The 14,222-nt window shown below is 45.2% G+C and overlaps 21 non-coding genes and 2 pseudogenes across 21 annotated transcripts; all 23 read right to left on the reverse strand.

The window, feature by feature from the left end:
• Nucleotides 1–343: 343 nt before the first annotated feature.
• On the reverse strand, nt 344–534 carry LOC143499725 (U2 spliceosomal RNA). Its single transcript, XR_013126332.1, has one exon. It is a non-coding gene; the product is annotated as a U2 spliceosomal RNA (small nuclear RNA).
• Nucleotides 535–697: 163 nt separating this feature from the next.
• LOC143500049 (U5 spliceosomal RNA) lies at nt 698–816 on the reverse strand. Its single transcript, XR_013126582.1, has one exon. It is a non-coding gene; the product is annotated as a U5 spliceosomal RNA (small nuclear RNA).
• A 668-nt stretch (nt 817–1,484) lies between these two features.
• Nucleotides 1,485–1,675, reverse strand: LOC143499726 (U2 spliceosomal RNA). The gene has a single exon (XR_013126333.1). It is a non-coding gene; the product is annotated as a U2 spliceosomal RNA (small nuclear RNA).
• Nucleotides 1,676–1,838: 163 nt separating this feature from the next.
• LOC143500050 (U5 spliceosomal RNA) lies at nt 1,839–1,957 on the reverse strand. Its single transcript, XR_013126583.1, has one exon. It is a non-coding gene; the product is annotated as a U5 spliceosomal RNA (small nuclear RNA).
• Nucleotides 1,958–2,636: 679 nt separating this feature from the next.
• On the reverse strand, nt 2,637–2,827 carry LOC143499727 (U2 spliceosomal RNA). The gene has a single exon (XR_013126334.1). It is a non-coding gene; the product is annotated as a U2 spliceosomal RNA (small nuclear RNA).
• A 163-nt stretch (nt 2,828–2,990) lies between these two features.
• Nucleotides 2,991–3,109, reverse strand: LOC143500051 (U5 spliceosomal RNA). The gene has a single exon (XR_013126584.1). It is a non-coding gene; the product is annotated as a U5 spliceosomal RNA (small nuclear RNA).
• A 673-nt stretch (nt 3,110–3,782) lies between these two features.
• Nucleotides 3,783–3,973, reverse strand: LOC143499728 (U2 spliceosomal RNA). Its single transcript, XR_013126335.1, has one exon. It is a non-coding gene; the product is annotated as a U2 spliceosomal RNA (small nuclear RNA).
• A 163-nt stretch (nt 3,974–4,136) lies between these two features.
• LOC143500052 (U5 spliceosomal RNA) lies at nt 4,137–4,255 on the reverse strand. The gene has a single exon (XR_013126585.1). It is a non-coding gene; the product is annotated as a U5 spliceosomal RNA (small nuclear RNA).
• Nucleotides 4,256–4,924: 669 nt separating this feature from the next.
• Nucleotides 4,925–5,116, reverse strand: LOC143499824 (U2 spliceosomal RNA). Its single transcript, XR_013126427.1, has one exon. It is a non-coding gene; the product is annotated as a U2 spliceosomal RNA (small nuclear RNA).
• A 163-nt stretch (nt 5,117–5,279) lies between these two features.
• LOC143500053 (U5 spliceosomal RNA) lies at nt 5,280–5,398 on the reverse strand. The gene has a single exon (XR_013126586.1). It is a non-coding gene; the product is annotated as a U5 spliceosomal RNA (small nuclear RNA).
• Nucleotides 5,399–6,083: 685 nt separating this feature from the next.
• On the reverse strand, nt 6,084–6,274 carry LOC143499729 (U2 spliceosomal RNA). The gene has a single exon (XR_013126336.1). It is a non-coding gene; the product is annotated as a U2 spliceosomal RNA (small nuclear RNA).
• A 163-nt stretch (nt 6,275–6,437) lies between these two features.
• On the reverse strand, nt 6,438–6,556 carry LOC143500055 (U5 spliceosomal RNA). Its single transcript, XR_013126588.1, has one exon. It is a non-coding gene; the product is annotated as a U5 spliceosomal RNA (small nuclear RNA).
• A 686-nt stretch (nt 6,557–7,242) lies between these two features.
• LOC143499730 (U2 spliceosomal RNA) lies at nt 7,243–7,433 on the reverse strand. The gene has a single exon (XR_013126337.1). It is a non-coding gene; the product is annotated as a U2 spliceosomal RNA (small nuclear RNA).
• Nucleotides 7,434–7,596: 163 nt separating this feature from the next.
• On the reverse strand, nt 7,597–7,715 carry LOC143500056 (U5 spliceosomal RNA). Its single transcript, XR_013126589.1, has one exon. It is a non-coding gene; the product is annotated as a U5 spliceosomal RNA (small nuclear RNA).
• Nucleotides 7,716–8,399: 684 nt separating this feature from the next.
• Nucleotides 8,400–8,590, reverse strand: LOC143499731 (U2 spliceosomal RNA). Its single transcript, XR_013126338.1, has one exon. It is a non-coding gene; the product is annotated as a U2 spliceosomal RNA (small nuclear RNA).
• A 163-nt stretch (nt 8,591–8,753) lies between these two features.
• Nucleotides 8,754–8,872, reverse strand: LOC143500057 (U5 spliceosomal RNA). Its single transcript, XR_013126590.1, has one exon. It is a non-coding gene; the product is annotated as a U5 spliceosomal RNA (small nuclear RNA).
• Nucleotides 8,873–9,553: 681 nt separating this feature from the next.
• Nucleotides 9,554–9,744, reverse strand: LOC143499733 (U2 spliceosomal RNA). Its single transcript, XR_013126340.1, has one exon. It is a non-coding gene; the product is annotated as a U2 spliceosomal RNA (small nuclear RNA).
• A 163-nt stretch (nt 9,745–9,907) lies between these two features.
• LOC143500058 (U5 spliceosomal RNA) lies at nt 9,908–10,026 on the reverse strand. The gene has a single exon (XR_013126591.1). It is a non-coding gene; the product is annotated as a U5 spliceosomal RNA (small nuclear RNA).
• A 683-nt stretch (nt 10,027–10,709) lies between these two features.
• LOC143499734 (U2 spliceosomal RNA) lies at nt 10,710–10,900 on the reverse strand. Its single transcript, XR_013126341.1, has one exon. It is a non-coding gene; the product is annotated as a U2 spliceosomal RNA (small nuclear RNA).
• Nucleotides 10,901–11,063: 163 nt separating this feature from the next.
• On the reverse strand, nt 11,064–11,182 carry LOC143500060 (U5 spliceosomal RNA). Its single transcript, XR_013126592.1, has one exon. It is a non-coding gene; the product is annotated as a U5 spliceosomal RNA (small nuclear RNA).
• Nucleotides 11,183–11,866: 684 nt separating this feature from the next.
• Nucleotides 11,867–12,086, reverse strand: LOC143499891 (U2 spliceosomal RNA; annotated as a pseudogene).
• A 609-nt stretch (nt 12,087–12,695) lies between these two features.
• Nucleotides 12,696–12,814, reverse strand: LOC143500061 (U5 spliceosomal RNA). Its single transcript, XR_013126593.1, has one exon. It is a non-coding gene; the product is annotated as a U5 spliceosomal RNA (small nuclear RNA).
• A 683-nt stretch (nt 12,815–13,497) lies between these two features.
• Nucleotides 13,498–13,723, reverse strand: LOC143499862 (U2 spliceosomal RNA; annotated as a pseudogene).
• Nucleotides 13,724–14,222: the final 499 nt, after the last annotated feature.

Below are 14,222 nucleotides of genomic sequence, written 5' to 3' on the forward strand. Positions count from 1 at the left end.
CCACTCACTCCCCTTCATTCTTACTTATTCTGGTTTTTTTTAAAGGAGTGAGCGCTTTTGGCTGCTTTGTTTTATTTATTCACACAGACAGACAGACAGAGACAGACAGACAGACAAATCAACCAACAAATGTAAAAATAAAGTTTTATAATATTATATATATATATATATATATATATATATATATATATATATATATACATACACACACACACACACACACACACACACACACACACACACACACACACACACACACACACACATATTACAAATTCATTAAAATAAACAGGCTGATCATACCATACAACCAGCAACAAACTCTTTCTTTTCCACACGTTTAGGAAGGTGCACCGTTCCTGGAGGTACTGCAATACCAGGTCGATGCGTGGGGCGAACGGGGCAAGCCCCTGTTTCGCCTCCCTGTTCTAAAAATCCATTTAATATGAAGTCCTCATATAGAGGACGTATCAGATATTAAACTGATAAGAACAGATACTACACTTGATCTTAGCCAAAAGGCCGAGAAGCGATAACCTGAAATGGGCGCTGGCCTGGGCGCCGGCCTCGCCGGCACAGGCCTCCCCTCCGCGGAGACAGCGCCCTTCCTTCCTTCCAGCCGTACGTACGCTCACCCTTCCCTTCGTGCCACGCCCACCCCTACGTTTATACACATTCTCATTGTACAGATTGTTGCGGCCCTGCCCGGAGGCAGAGCGCTCCAAAAAATCAATTTGACTCTTTGACGTTCCCCTCCACGGAAATCTTTAGTAAAAGGCGAAAGATTTGTGCGTGAATGAAGAGAAACCCGAGCTATAGCCATGTAGGCTCAGGCGTCCCGCTACGCCAACCTAAAGCCTAGCTCGTTTGTTCGCGGTAACAAGGGAGGAGCCTGCGGGGCTGTGGCTTGTTGGCAACATCAGGCAGGCAGGCAGGCAGGCAGGCAGGCAGGGCTGGCAGGCTATAATGGAGAGAGAGAGAGAGAGAGGAGGGGAAAAAACAGTAACAATCTCAAAAAAAAAAAAAAAAAAAAAAAAAAAAAAAAGAACAAAAACGGAGGGAAAACTGCAAACCGCCGAAAGGGGAGTGGCCTCCGCTCGCACTGCATTTGTGACCAGCTGACAAGGCAGTGAGAGAGACAGAGACCACTCACTCCCCTTCATTCTTACTTATTCTGGTTTTTTTTAAAGGAGTGAGCGCTTTTGGCTGCTTTGTTTTATTTATTCACACAGACAGACAGACAGAGACAGACAGACAGACAAATCAACCAACAAATGTAAAAATAAAGTTTTATAATATTATATATATATATATATATATATATATATATATATATATATATACATACACACACACACACACACACACACACACACACACACACACACACACACACACACACACACATATTACAAATTCATTAAAATAAACAGGCTGATCATACCATACAACCAGCAACAAACTCTTTCTTTTCCACACGTTTAGGAAGGTGCACCGTTCCTGGAGGTACTGCAATACCAGGTCGATGCGTGGGGCGAACGGGGCAAGCCCCTGTTTCGCCTCCCTGTTCTAAAAATCCATTTAATATGAAGTCCTCATATAGAGGACGTATCAGATATTAAACTGATAAGAACAGATACTACACTTGATCTTAGCCAAAAGGCCGAGAAGCGATAACCTGAAATGGGCGCTGGCCTGGGCGCCGGCCTCGCCGGCACAGGCCTCCCCTCCGCGGAGACAGCGCCCTTCCTTCCTTCCAGCCGTACGTACGCTCACCCTTCCCTTCGTGCCACGCCCACCCCTACGTTTATACACATTCTCATTGTACAGATTGTTGCGGCCCTGCCCGGAGGCAGAGCGCTCCAAAAAATCAATTTGACTCTTTGACGTTCCCCTCCACGGAAATCTTTAGTAAAAGGCGAAAGATTTGTGCGTGAATGAAGAGAAACCCGAGCTATAGCCATGTAGGCTCAGGCGTCCCGCTACGCCAACCTAAAGCCTAGCTCGTTTGTTCGCGGTAACAAGGGAGGAGCCTGCGGGGCTGTGGCTTGTTGGCAACATCAGGCAGGCAGGCAGGCAGGCAGGCAGGCAGGGCTGGCAGGCTATAATGGAGAGAGAGAGAGAGAGAGGAGGGGAAAAAACAGTAACAATCTCAAAAAAAAAAAAAAAAAAAAAAAAAAAAAAAGAACAAAAACGGAGGGAAAACTGCAAACCGCCGAAAGGGGAGTGGCCTCCGCTCGCACTGCATTTGTGACCAGCTGACAAGGCAGTGAGAGAGACAGAGACCACTCACTCCCCTTCATTCTTACTTATTCTGGTTTTTTTTAAAGGAGTGAGCGCTTTTGGCTGCTTTGTTTTATTTATTCACACAGACAGACAGACAGAGACAGACAGACAGACAAATCAACCAACAAATGTAAAAATAAAGTTTTATAATATTATATATATATATATATATATATATATATATATATATATATATATATATATACATACACACACACACACACACACACACACACACACACACACACACACACACACACACACACACACACATATTACAAATTCATTAAAATAAACAGGCTGATCATACCATACAACCAGCAACAAACTCTTTCTTTTCCACACGTTTAGGAAGGTGCACCGTTCCTGGAGGTACTGCAATACCAGGTCGATGCGTGGGGCGAACGGGGCAAGCCCCTGTTTCGCCTCCCTGTTCTAAAAATCCATTTAATATGAAGTCCTCATATAGAGGACGTATCAGATATTAAACTGATAAGAACAGATACTACACTTGATCTTAGCCAAAAGGCCGAGAAGCGATAACCTGAAATGGGCGCTGGCCTGGGCGCCGGCCTCGCCGGCACAGGCCTCCCCTCCGCGGAGACAGCGCCCTTCCTTCCTTCCAGCCGTACGTACGCTCACCCTTCCCTTCGTGCCACGCCCACCCCTACGTTTATACACATTCTCATTGTACAGATTGTTGCGGCCCTGCCCGGAGGCAGAGCGCTCCAAAAAATCAATTTGACTCTTTGACGTTCCCCTCCACGGAAATCTTTAGTAAAAGGCGAAAGATTTGTGCGTGAATGAAGAGAAACCCGAGCTATAGCCATGTAGGCTCAGGCGTCCCGCTACGCCAACCTAAAGCCTAGCTCGTTTGTTCGCGGTAACAAGGGAGGAGCCTGCGGGGCTGTGGCTTGTTGGCAACATCAGGCAGGCAGGCAGGCAGGCAGGCAGGCAGGGCTGGCAGGCTATAATGGAGAGAGAGAGAGAGAGAGGAGGGGAAAAAACAGTAACAATCTCAAAAAAAAAAAAAAAAAAAAAAAAAAAAAAAAAGAACAAAAACGGAGGGAAAACTGCAAACCGCCGAAAGGGGAGTGGCCTCCGCTCGCACTGCATTTGTGACCAGCTGACAAGGCAGTGAGAGAGACAGAGACCACTCACTCCCCTTCATTCTTACTTATTCTGGTTTTTTTTAAAGGAGTGAGCGCTTTTGGCTGCTTTGTTTTATTTATTCACACAGACAGACAGACAGAGACAGACAGACAGACAAATCAACCAACAAATGTAAAAATAAAGTTTTATAATATTATATATATATATATATATATATATATATATATATATATATATATATACATACACACACACACACACACACACACACACACACACACACACACACACACACACACACACACATATTACAAATTCATTAAAATAAACAGGCTGATCATACCATACAACCAGCAACAAACTCTTTCTTTTCCACACGTTTAGGAAGGTGCACCGTTCCTGGAGGTACTGCAATACCAGGTCGATGCGTGGGGCGAACGGGGCAAGCCCCTGTTTCGCCTCCCTGTTCTAAAAATCCATTTAATATGAAGTCCTCATATAGAGGACGTATCAGATATTAAACTGATAAGAACAGATACTACACTTGATCTTAGCCAAAAGGCCGAGAAGCGATAACCTGAAATGGGCGCTGGCCTGGGCGCCGGCCTCGCCGGCACAGGCCTCCCCTCCGCGGAGACAGCGCCCTTCCTTCCTTCCAGCCGTACGTACGCTCACCCTTCCCTTCGTGCCACGCCCACCCCTACGTTTATACACATTCTCATTGTACAGATTGTTGCGGCCCTGCCCGGAGGCAGAGCGCTCCAAAAAATCAATTTGACTCTTTGACGTTCCCCTCCACGGAAATCTTTAGTAAAAGGCGAAAGATTTGTGCGTGAATGAAGAGAAACCCGAGCTATAGCCATGTAGGCTCAGGCGTCCCGCTACGCCAACCTAAAGCCTAGCTCGTTTGTTCGCGGTAACAAGGGAGGAGCCTGCGGGGCTGTGGCTTGTTGGCAACATCAGGCAGGCAGGCAGGCAGGCAGGCAGGCAGGGCTGGCAGGCTATAATGGAGAGAGAGAGAGAGAGAGGAGGGGAAAAAACAGTAACAATCTCAAAAAAAAAAAAAAAAAAAAAAAAAAAAAAAGAACAAAAACGGAGGGAAAACTGCAAACCGCCGAAAGGGGAGTGGCCTCCGCTCGCACTGCATTTGTGACCAGCTGACAAGGCAGTGAGAGAGACAGAGACCACTCACTCCCCTTCATTCTTACTTATTCTGGTTTTTTTTAAAGGAGTGAGCGCTTTTGGCTGCTTTGTTATTCACACAGACAGACAGACAGAGACAGACAGACAGACAAATCAACCAACAAATGTAAAAATAAAGTTTTATAATATTATATATATATATATATATATATATATATATATATATATATATACATACACACACACACACACACACACACACACACACACACACACACACACACACACACACACACACACACACATATTACAAATTCATTAAAATAAACAGGCTGATCATACCATACAACCAGCAACAAACTCTTTCTTTTCCACACGTTTAGGAAGGTGCACCGTTCCTGGAGGTACTGCAATACCAGGTCGATGCGTGGGGCGAACGGGGCAAGCCCCTGTTTCGCCTCCCTGTTCTAAAAATCCATTTAATATGAAGTCCTCATATAGAGGACGTATCAGATATTAAACTGATAAGAACAGATTACTACACTTGATCTTAGCCAAAAGGCCGAGAAGCGATAACCTGAAATGGGCGCTGGCCTGGGCGCCGGCCTCGCCGGCACAGGCCTCCCCTCCGCGGAGACAGCGCCCTTCCTTCCTTCCAGCCGTACGTACGCTCACCCTTCCCTTCGTGCCACGCCCACCCCTACGTTTATACACATTCTCATTGTACAGATTGTTGCGGCCCTGCCCGGAGGCAGAGCGCTCCAAAAAATCAATTTGACTCTTTGACGTTCCCCTCCACGGAAATCTTTAGTAAAAGGCGAAAGATTTGTGCGTGAATGAAGAGAAACCCGAGCTATAGCCATGTAGGCTCAGGCGTCCCGCTACGCCAACCTAAAGCCTAGCTCGTTTGTTCGCGGTAACAAGGGAGGAGCCTGCGGGGCTGTGGCTTGTTGGCAACATCAGGCAGGCAGGCAGGCAGGCAGGCAGGCAGGGCTGGCAGGCTATAATGGAGAGAGAGAGAGAGAGAGGAGGGGAAAAAAACAGTAACAATCTCAAAAAAAAAAAAAAAAAAAAAAAAAAAAAAAAGAACAAAAACGGAGGGAAAACTGCAAACCGCCGAAAGGGGAGTGGCCTCCGCTCGCACTGCATTTGTGACCAGCTGACAAGGCAGTGAGAGAGACAGAGACCACTCACTCCCCTTCATTCTTACATTCTGGTTTTTTTTAAAGGAGTGAGCGCTTTTGGCTGCTTTGTTTTATTTATTCACACAGACAGACAGACAGAGACAGACAGACAGACAAATCAACCAACAAATGTAAAAATAAAGTTTTATAATATTATATATATATATATATATATATATATATATATATATATATATATATATATATATACATACACACACACACACACACACACACACACACACACACACACACACACACACACACACACACACACACATATTACAAATTCATTAAAATAAACAGGCTGATCATACCATACAACCAGCAACAAACTCTTTCTTTTCCACACGTTTAGGAAGGTGCACCGTTCCTGGAGGTACTGCAATACCAGGTCGATGCGTGGGGCGAACGGGGCAAGCCCCTGTTTCGCCTCCCTGTTCTAAAAATCCATTTAATATGAAGTCCTCATATAGAGGACGTATCAGATATTAAACTGATAAGAACAGATACTACACTTGATCTTAGCCAAAAGGCCGAGAAGCGATAACCTGAAATGGGCGCTGGCCTGGGCGCCGGCCTCGCCGGCACAGGCCGCCCACCCCCCGCGACAGCGCCCTTCCTTCCTTCCAGCCGTACGTACGCTCACCCTTCCCTTCGTGCCACGCCCACCCCTACGTTTATACACATTCTCATTGTACAGATTGTTGCGGCCCTGCCCGGAGGCAGAGCGCTCCAAAAAATCAATTTGACTCTTTGACGTTCCCCTCCACGGAAATCTTTAGTAAAAGGCGAAAGATTTGTGCGTGAATGAAGAGAAACCCGAGCTATAGCCATGTAGGCTCAGGCGTCCCGCTACGCCAACCTAAAGCCTAGCTCGTTTGTTCGCGGGTAACAAGGGAGGAGCCTGCGGGGCTGTGGCTTGTTGGCAACATCAGGCAGGCAGGCAGGCAGGCAGGCAGGCAGGGCTGGCAGGCTATAATGGAGAGAGAGAGAGAGAGAGGAGGGGAAAAAACAGTAACAATCTCAAAAAAAAAAAAAAAAAAAAAAAAAAAAAAAAGAACAAAAACGGAGGGAAAACTGCAAACCGCCGAAAGGGGAGTGGCCTCCGCTCGCACTGCATTTGTGACCAGCTGACAAGGCAGTGAGAGAGACAGAGACCACTCACTCCCCTTCATTCTTACTTATTCTGGTTTTTTTTAAAGGAGGTGAGCGCTTTTGGCTGCTTTGTTTTATTTATTCACACAGACAGACAGACAGAGACAGACAGACAGACAAATCAACCAACAAATGTAAAAATAAAGTTTTATAATATTATATATATATATATATATATATATATATATATATATATATATATATATATATACATACACACACACACACACACACACACACACACACACACACACACACACACACACACACACACACACACATATTACAAATTCATTAAAATAAACAGGCTGATCATACCATACAACCAGCAACAAACTCTTTCTTTTCCACACGTTTAGGAAGGTGCACCGTTCCTGGAGGTACTGCAATACCAGGTCGATGCGTGGGGCGAACGGGGCAAGCCCCTGTTTCGCCTCCCTGTTCTAAAAATCCATTTAATATGAAGTCCTCATATAGAGGACGTATCAGATATTAAACTGATAAGAACAGATACTACACTTGATCTTAGCCAAAAGGCCGAGAAGCGATAACCTGAAATGGGCGCTGGCCTGGGCGCCGGCCTCGCCGGCACAGGCCTCCCCTCCGCGGAGACAGCGCCCTTCCTTCCTTCCAGCCGTACGTACGCTCACCCTTCCCTTCGTGCCACGCCCACCCCTACGTTTATACACATTCTCATTGTACAGATTGTTGCGGCCCTGCCCGGAGGCAGAGCGCTCCAAAAAATCAATTTGACTCTTTGACGTTCCCCTCCACGGAAATCTTTAGTAAAAGGCGAAAGATTTGTGCGTGAATGAAGAGAAACCCGAGCTATAGCCATGTAGGCTCAGGCGTCCCGCTACGCCAACCTAAAGCCTAGCTCGTTTGTTCGCGGTAACAAGGGAGGAGCCTGCGGGGCTGTGGCTTGTTGGCAACATCAGGCAGGCAGGCAGGCAGGCAGGCAGGCAGGGCTGGCAGGCTATAATGGAGAGAGAGAGAGAGAGAGGAGGGGAAAAAACAGTAACAATCTCAAAAAAAAAAAAAAAAAAAAAAAAAAAAAAAAGAACAAAAACGGAGGGAAAACTGCAAACCGCCGAAAGGGGAGTGGCCTCCGCTCGCACTGCATTTGTGACCAGCTGACAAGGCAGTGAGAGAGACAGAGACCACTCACTCCCCTTCATTCTTACTTATTCTGGTTTTTTTTAAAGGAGTGAGCGCTTTTGGCTGCTTTGTTTTATTTATTCACACAGACAGACAGACAGAGACAGACAGACAGACAAATCAACCAACAAATGTAAAAATAAAGTTTTATAATATTATATATATATATATATATATATATATATATATATATATATATATATATATATACATACACACACACACACACACACACACACACACACACACACACACACACACACACACACACACACACACATATTACAAATTCATTAAAATAAACAGGCTGATCATACCATACAACCAGCAACAAACTCTTTCTTTTCCACACGTTTAGGAAGGTGCACCGTTCCTGGAGGTACTGCAATACCAGGTCGATGCGTGGGGCGAACGGGGCAAGCCCCTGTTTCGCCTCCCTGTTCTAAAAATCCATTTAATATGAAGTCCTCATATAGAGGACGTATCAGATATTAAACTGATAAGAACAGATACTACACTTGATCTTAGCCAAAAGGCCGAGAAGCGATAACCTGAAATGGGCGCTGGCCTGGGCGCCGGCCTCGCCGGCACAGGCCTCCCCTCCGCGGAGACAGCGCCCTTCCTTCCTTCCAGCCGTACGTACGCTCACCCTTCCCTTCGTGCCACGCCCACCCCTACGTTTATACACATTCTCATTGTACAGATTGTTGCGGCCCTGCCCGGAGGCAGAGCGCTCCAAAAAATCAATTTGACTCTTTGACGTTCCCCTCCACGGAAATCTTTAGTAAAAGGCGAAAGATTTGTGCGTGAATGAAGAGAAACCCGAGCTATAGCCATGTAGGCTCAGGCGTCCCGCTACGCCAACCTAAAGCCTAGCTCGTTTGTTCGCGGTAACAAGGGAGGAGCCTGCGGGGCTGTGGCTTGTTGGCAACATCAGGCAGGCAGGCAGGCAGGCAGGCAGGCAGGGCTGGCAGGCTATAATGGAGAGAGAGAGAGAGAGAGGAGGGGAAAAAACAGTAACAATCTCAAAAAAAAAAAAAAAAAAAAAAAAAAAAAAAGAACAAAAACGGAGGGAAAACTGCAAACCGCCGAAAGGGGAGTGGCCTCCGCTCGCACTGCATTTGTGACCAGCTGACAAGGCAGTGAGAGAGACAGAGACCACTCACTCCCCTTCATTCTTACTTATTCTGGTTTTTTTTAAAGGAGTGAGCGCTTTTGGCTGCTTTGTTTTATTTATTCACACAGACAGACAGACAGAGACAGACAGACAGACAAATCAACCAACAAATGTAAAAATAAAGTTTTATAATATTATATATATATATATATATATATATATATATATATATATATATATATATATATACATACACACACACACACACACACACACACACACACACACACACACACACACACACACACACACACACATATTACAAATTCATTAAAATAAACAGGCTGATCATACCATACAACCAGCAACAAACTCTTTCTTTTCCACACGTTTAGGAAGGTGCACCGTTCCTGGAGGTACTGCAATACCAGGTCGATGCGTGGGGCGAACGGGGCAAGCCCCTGTTTCGCCTCCCTGTTCTAAAAATCCATTTAATATGAAGTCCTCATATAGAGGACGTATCAGATATTAAACTGATAAGAACAGATACTACACTTGATCTTAGCCAAAAGGCCGAGAAGCGATAACCTGAAATGGGCGCTGGCCTGGGCGCCGGCCTCGCCGGCACAGGCCTCCCCTCCGCGGAGACAGCGCCCTTCCTTCCTTCCAGCCGTACGTACGCTCACCCTTCCCTTCGTGCCACGCCCACCCCTACGTTTATACACATTCTCATTGTACAGATTGTTGCGGCCCTGCCCGGAGGCAGAGCGCTCCAAAAAATCAATTTGACTCTTTGACGTTCCCCTCCACGGAAATCTTTAGTAAAAGGCGAAAGATTTGTGCGTGAATGAAGAGAAACCCGAGCTATAGCCATGTAGGCTCAGGCGTCCCGCTACGCCAACCTAAAGCCTAGCTCGTTTGTTCGCGGTAACAAGGGAGGAGCCTGCGGGGCTGTGGCTTGTTGGCAACATCAGGCAGGCAGGCAGGCAGGCAGGCAGGCAGGGCTGGCAGGCTATAATGGAGAGAGAGAGAGAGAGAGGAGGGGAAAAAACAGTAACAATCTCAAAAAAAAAAAAAAAAAAAAAAAAAAAAAAAGAACAAAAACGGAGGGAAAACTGCAAACCGCCGAAAGGGGAGTGGCCTCCGCTCGCACTGCATTTGTGACCAGCTGACAAGGCAGTGAGAGAGACAGAGACCACTCACTCCCCTTCATTCTTACTTATTCTGGTTTTTTTTAAAGGAGTGAGCGCTTTTGGCTGCTTTGTTTTATTTATTCACACAGACAGACAGACAGAGACAGACAGACAGACAAATCAACCAACAAATGTAAAAATAAAGTTTTATAATATTATATATATATATATATATATATATATATATATATATATATATATATATATATACATACACACACACACACACACACACACACACACACACACACACACACACACACACACACACACACACACATATTACAAATTCATTAAAATAAACAGGCTGATCATACCATACAACCAGCAACAAACTCTTTCTTTTCCACACGTTTAGGAAGGTGCACCGTTCCTGGAGGTACTGCAATACCAGGTCGATGCGTGGGGCGAACGGGGCAAGCCCCTGTTTCGCCTCCCTGTTCTAAAAATCCATTTAATATGAAGTCCTCATATAGAGGACGTATCAGATATTAAACTGATAAGAACAGATACTACACTTGATCTTAGCCAAAAGGCCGAGAAGCGATAACCTGAAATGGGCGCTGGCCTGGGCGCCGGCCTCGCCGGCACAGGCCTCCCCTCCGCGGAGACAGCGCCCTTCCTTCCTTCCAGCCGTACGTACGCTCACCCTTCCCTTCGTGCCACGCCCACCCCTACGTTTATACACATTCTCATTGTACAGATTGTTGCGGCCCTGCCCGGAGGCAGAGCGCTCCAAAAAATCAATTTGACTCTTTGACGTTCCCCTCCACGGAAATCTTTAGTAAAAGGCGAAAGATTTGTGCGTGAATGAAGAGAAACCCGAGCTATAGCCATGTAGGCTCAGGCGTCCCGCTACGCCAACCTAAAGCCTAGCTCGTTTGTTCGCGGTAACAAGGGAGGAGCCTGCGGGGCTGTGGCTTGTTGGCAACATCAGGCAGGCAGGCAGGCAGGCAGGCAGGCAGGGCTGGCAGGCTATAATGGAGAGAGAGAGAGAGAGAGGAGGGGAAAAAACAGTAACAATCTCAAAAAAAAAAAAAAAAAAAAAAAAAAAAAAAAGAACAAAAACGGAGGGAAAACTGCAAACCGCCGAAAGGGGAGTGGCCTCCGCTCGCACTGCATTTGTGACCAGCTGACAAGGCAGTGAGAGAGACAGAGACCACTCACTCCCCTTCATTCTTACTTATTCTGGTTTTTTTTAAAGGAGTGAGCGCTTTTGGCTGCTTTGTTTTATTTATTCACACAGACAGACAGACAGAGACAGACAGACAGACAAATCAACCAACAAATGTAAAAATAAAGTTTTATAATATTATATATATATATATATATATATATATATATATATATATATATATATATATATACATACACACACACACACACACACACACACACACACACACACACACACACACACACACACACACACACACATATTACAAATTCATTAAAATAAACAGGCTGATCATACCATACAACCAGCAACAAACTCTTTCTTTTCCACACGTTTAGGAAGGTGCACCGTTCCTGGAGGTACTGCAATACCAGGTCGATGCGTGGGGCGAACGGGGCAAGCCCCTGTTTCGCCTCCCTGTTCTAAAAATCCATTTAATATGAAGTCCTCATATAGAGGACGTATCAGATATTAAACTGATAAGAACAGATTTTTTTTTTTTTTTTTTTTTTTTTTTTTTTTATTGGTTATTGTCACAAGTTTCACAATAAATGCATGTTCACAAGATTACATTTGTCTCTTTGTCATTTTTTCTGCATATGTATGTACATAAATTTGTTAAAAGAAATGGGGTTGTAGCACAAGTTTTGTTAAAACGATAAAAACATTTTTGTAATAAATAAGCAGCATCTTAAGATACGCAGATGAGTGCTTAAATTGTCTTATGAGTCAGTAATGATGCAATACAGTTTTGTATCTTATAAAACCATATTTTCAAATACACATTTTCTCCCTTACTCCCACTTGTCTGTCCCATATTATAATTGAACTGTCCATGCAGGGGGTGGTTCCACACTGGTGGCGGGAGGTGGGCGGGGGAGCCTGGTCCAGGTCACCCCGCCCACCCGGCCTCTCCAACAGCACAGACCCACTTCCAGGCCACCCAGCGGAGATCCTCTTAAACCACGGCGTGCTGCTCCTCTGTAGTAGGCCGAGAAGCGATAACCTGAAATGGGCGCTGGCCTGGGCGCCGGCCTCGCCGGCACAGGCCTCCCCTCCGCGGAGACAGCGCCCTTCCTTCCTTCCAGCCGTACGTACGCTCACCCTTCCCTTCGTGCCACGCCCACCCCTACGTTTATACACATTCTCATTGTACAGATTGTTGCGGCCCTGCCCGGAGGCAGAGCGCTCCAAAAAATCAATTTGACTCTTTGACGTTCCCCTCCACGGAAATCTTTAGTAAAAGGCGAAAGATTTGTGCGTGAATGAAGAGAAACCCGAGCTATAGCCATGTAGGCTCAGGCGTCCCGCTACGCCAACCTAAAGCCTAGCTCGTTTGTTCGCGGTAACAAGGGAGGAGCCTGCGGGGCTGTGGCTTGTTGGCAACATCAGGCAGGCAGGCAGGCAGGCAGGCAGGCAGGGCTGGCAGGCTATAATGGAGAGAGAGAGAGAGAGAGGAGGGGAAAAAACAGTAACAATCTCAAAAAAAAAAAAAAAAAAAAAAAAAAAAAAAGAACAAAAACGGAGGGAAAACTGCAAACCGCCGAAAGGGGAGTGGCCTCCGCTCGCACTGCATTTGTGACCAGCTGACAAGGCAGTGAGAGAGACAGAGACCACTCACTCCCCTTCATTCTTACTTATTCTGGTTTTTTTTAAAGGAGTGAGCGCTTTTGGCTGCTTTGTTTTATTTATTCACACAGACAGACAGACAGAGACAGACAGACAGACAAATCAACCAACAAATGTAAAAATAAAGTTTTATAATATTATATATATATATATATATATATATATATATATATATATATATATATATATATACATACACACACACACACACACACACACACACACACACACACACACACACACACACACACACACACACACATATTACAAATTCATTAAAATAAACAGGCTGATCATACCATACAACCAGCAACAAACTCTTTCTTTTCCACACGTTTAGGAAGGTGCACCGTTCCTGGAGGTACTGCAATACCAGGTCGATGCGTGGGGCGAACGGGGCAAGCCCCTGTTTCGCCTCCCTGTTCTAAAAATCCATTTAATATGAAGTCCTCATATAGAGGACGTATCAGATATTAAACTGATAAGAACAGATTTTTTTTTTTTTTTTTATCCTTTTATTCAACAATTACATGATCAGTACAGTGTACACAATCATAAAAGTGTTTCCTTTTAAAAACACATTCAAATCTACATACTGCCCAAAAATCAAACAATACAATACAACTCTAAAATTTGCTTCTCAAATCTTAAAATTGGTGTTTACGAAACTGTATCAAATATAAATCTGATACCTAAAACCAAATTAAGATCACTCCATAAAATATCAAATACAAAAAAATACAATAGACATGCTTCTGTTTTACGGCCTCATCACAGTGGGGCCTGCGCCCTCAACTGTGCTGCTGTATATGTCTGCAACATCTCAGCTCTAATTTGCTCATACGCCTGACGATCTGTGTACCCCTTCCTCCGCCTATCAGCTAGTATATGTGGCCGACCATGAACTGGGTCAAATAAGGCCATCATTACTGGTGTATGGGGCCCAATAGGCGGAAAGGGGGAGGGGATGTCCTCTTCTATACTTGTCTCCTCGTCCTCCTCTGAGTCAGATGGAGACCCTTCATCATCGTCTGGTGGGGGCCGGACATCTCCTCCTTGGTCCT

This window comes from Brachyhypopomus gauderio, unplaced genomic scaffold, assembly GCF_052324685.1.
Source record: "Brachyhypopomus gauderio isolate BG-103 unplaced genomic scaffold, BGAUD_0.2 sc136, whole genome shotgun sequence".
Classification (NCBI taxonomy): Eukaryota; Metazoa; Chordata; class Actinopteri; order Gymnotiformes; family Hypopomidae; genus Brachyhypopomus; species Brachyhypopomus gauderio.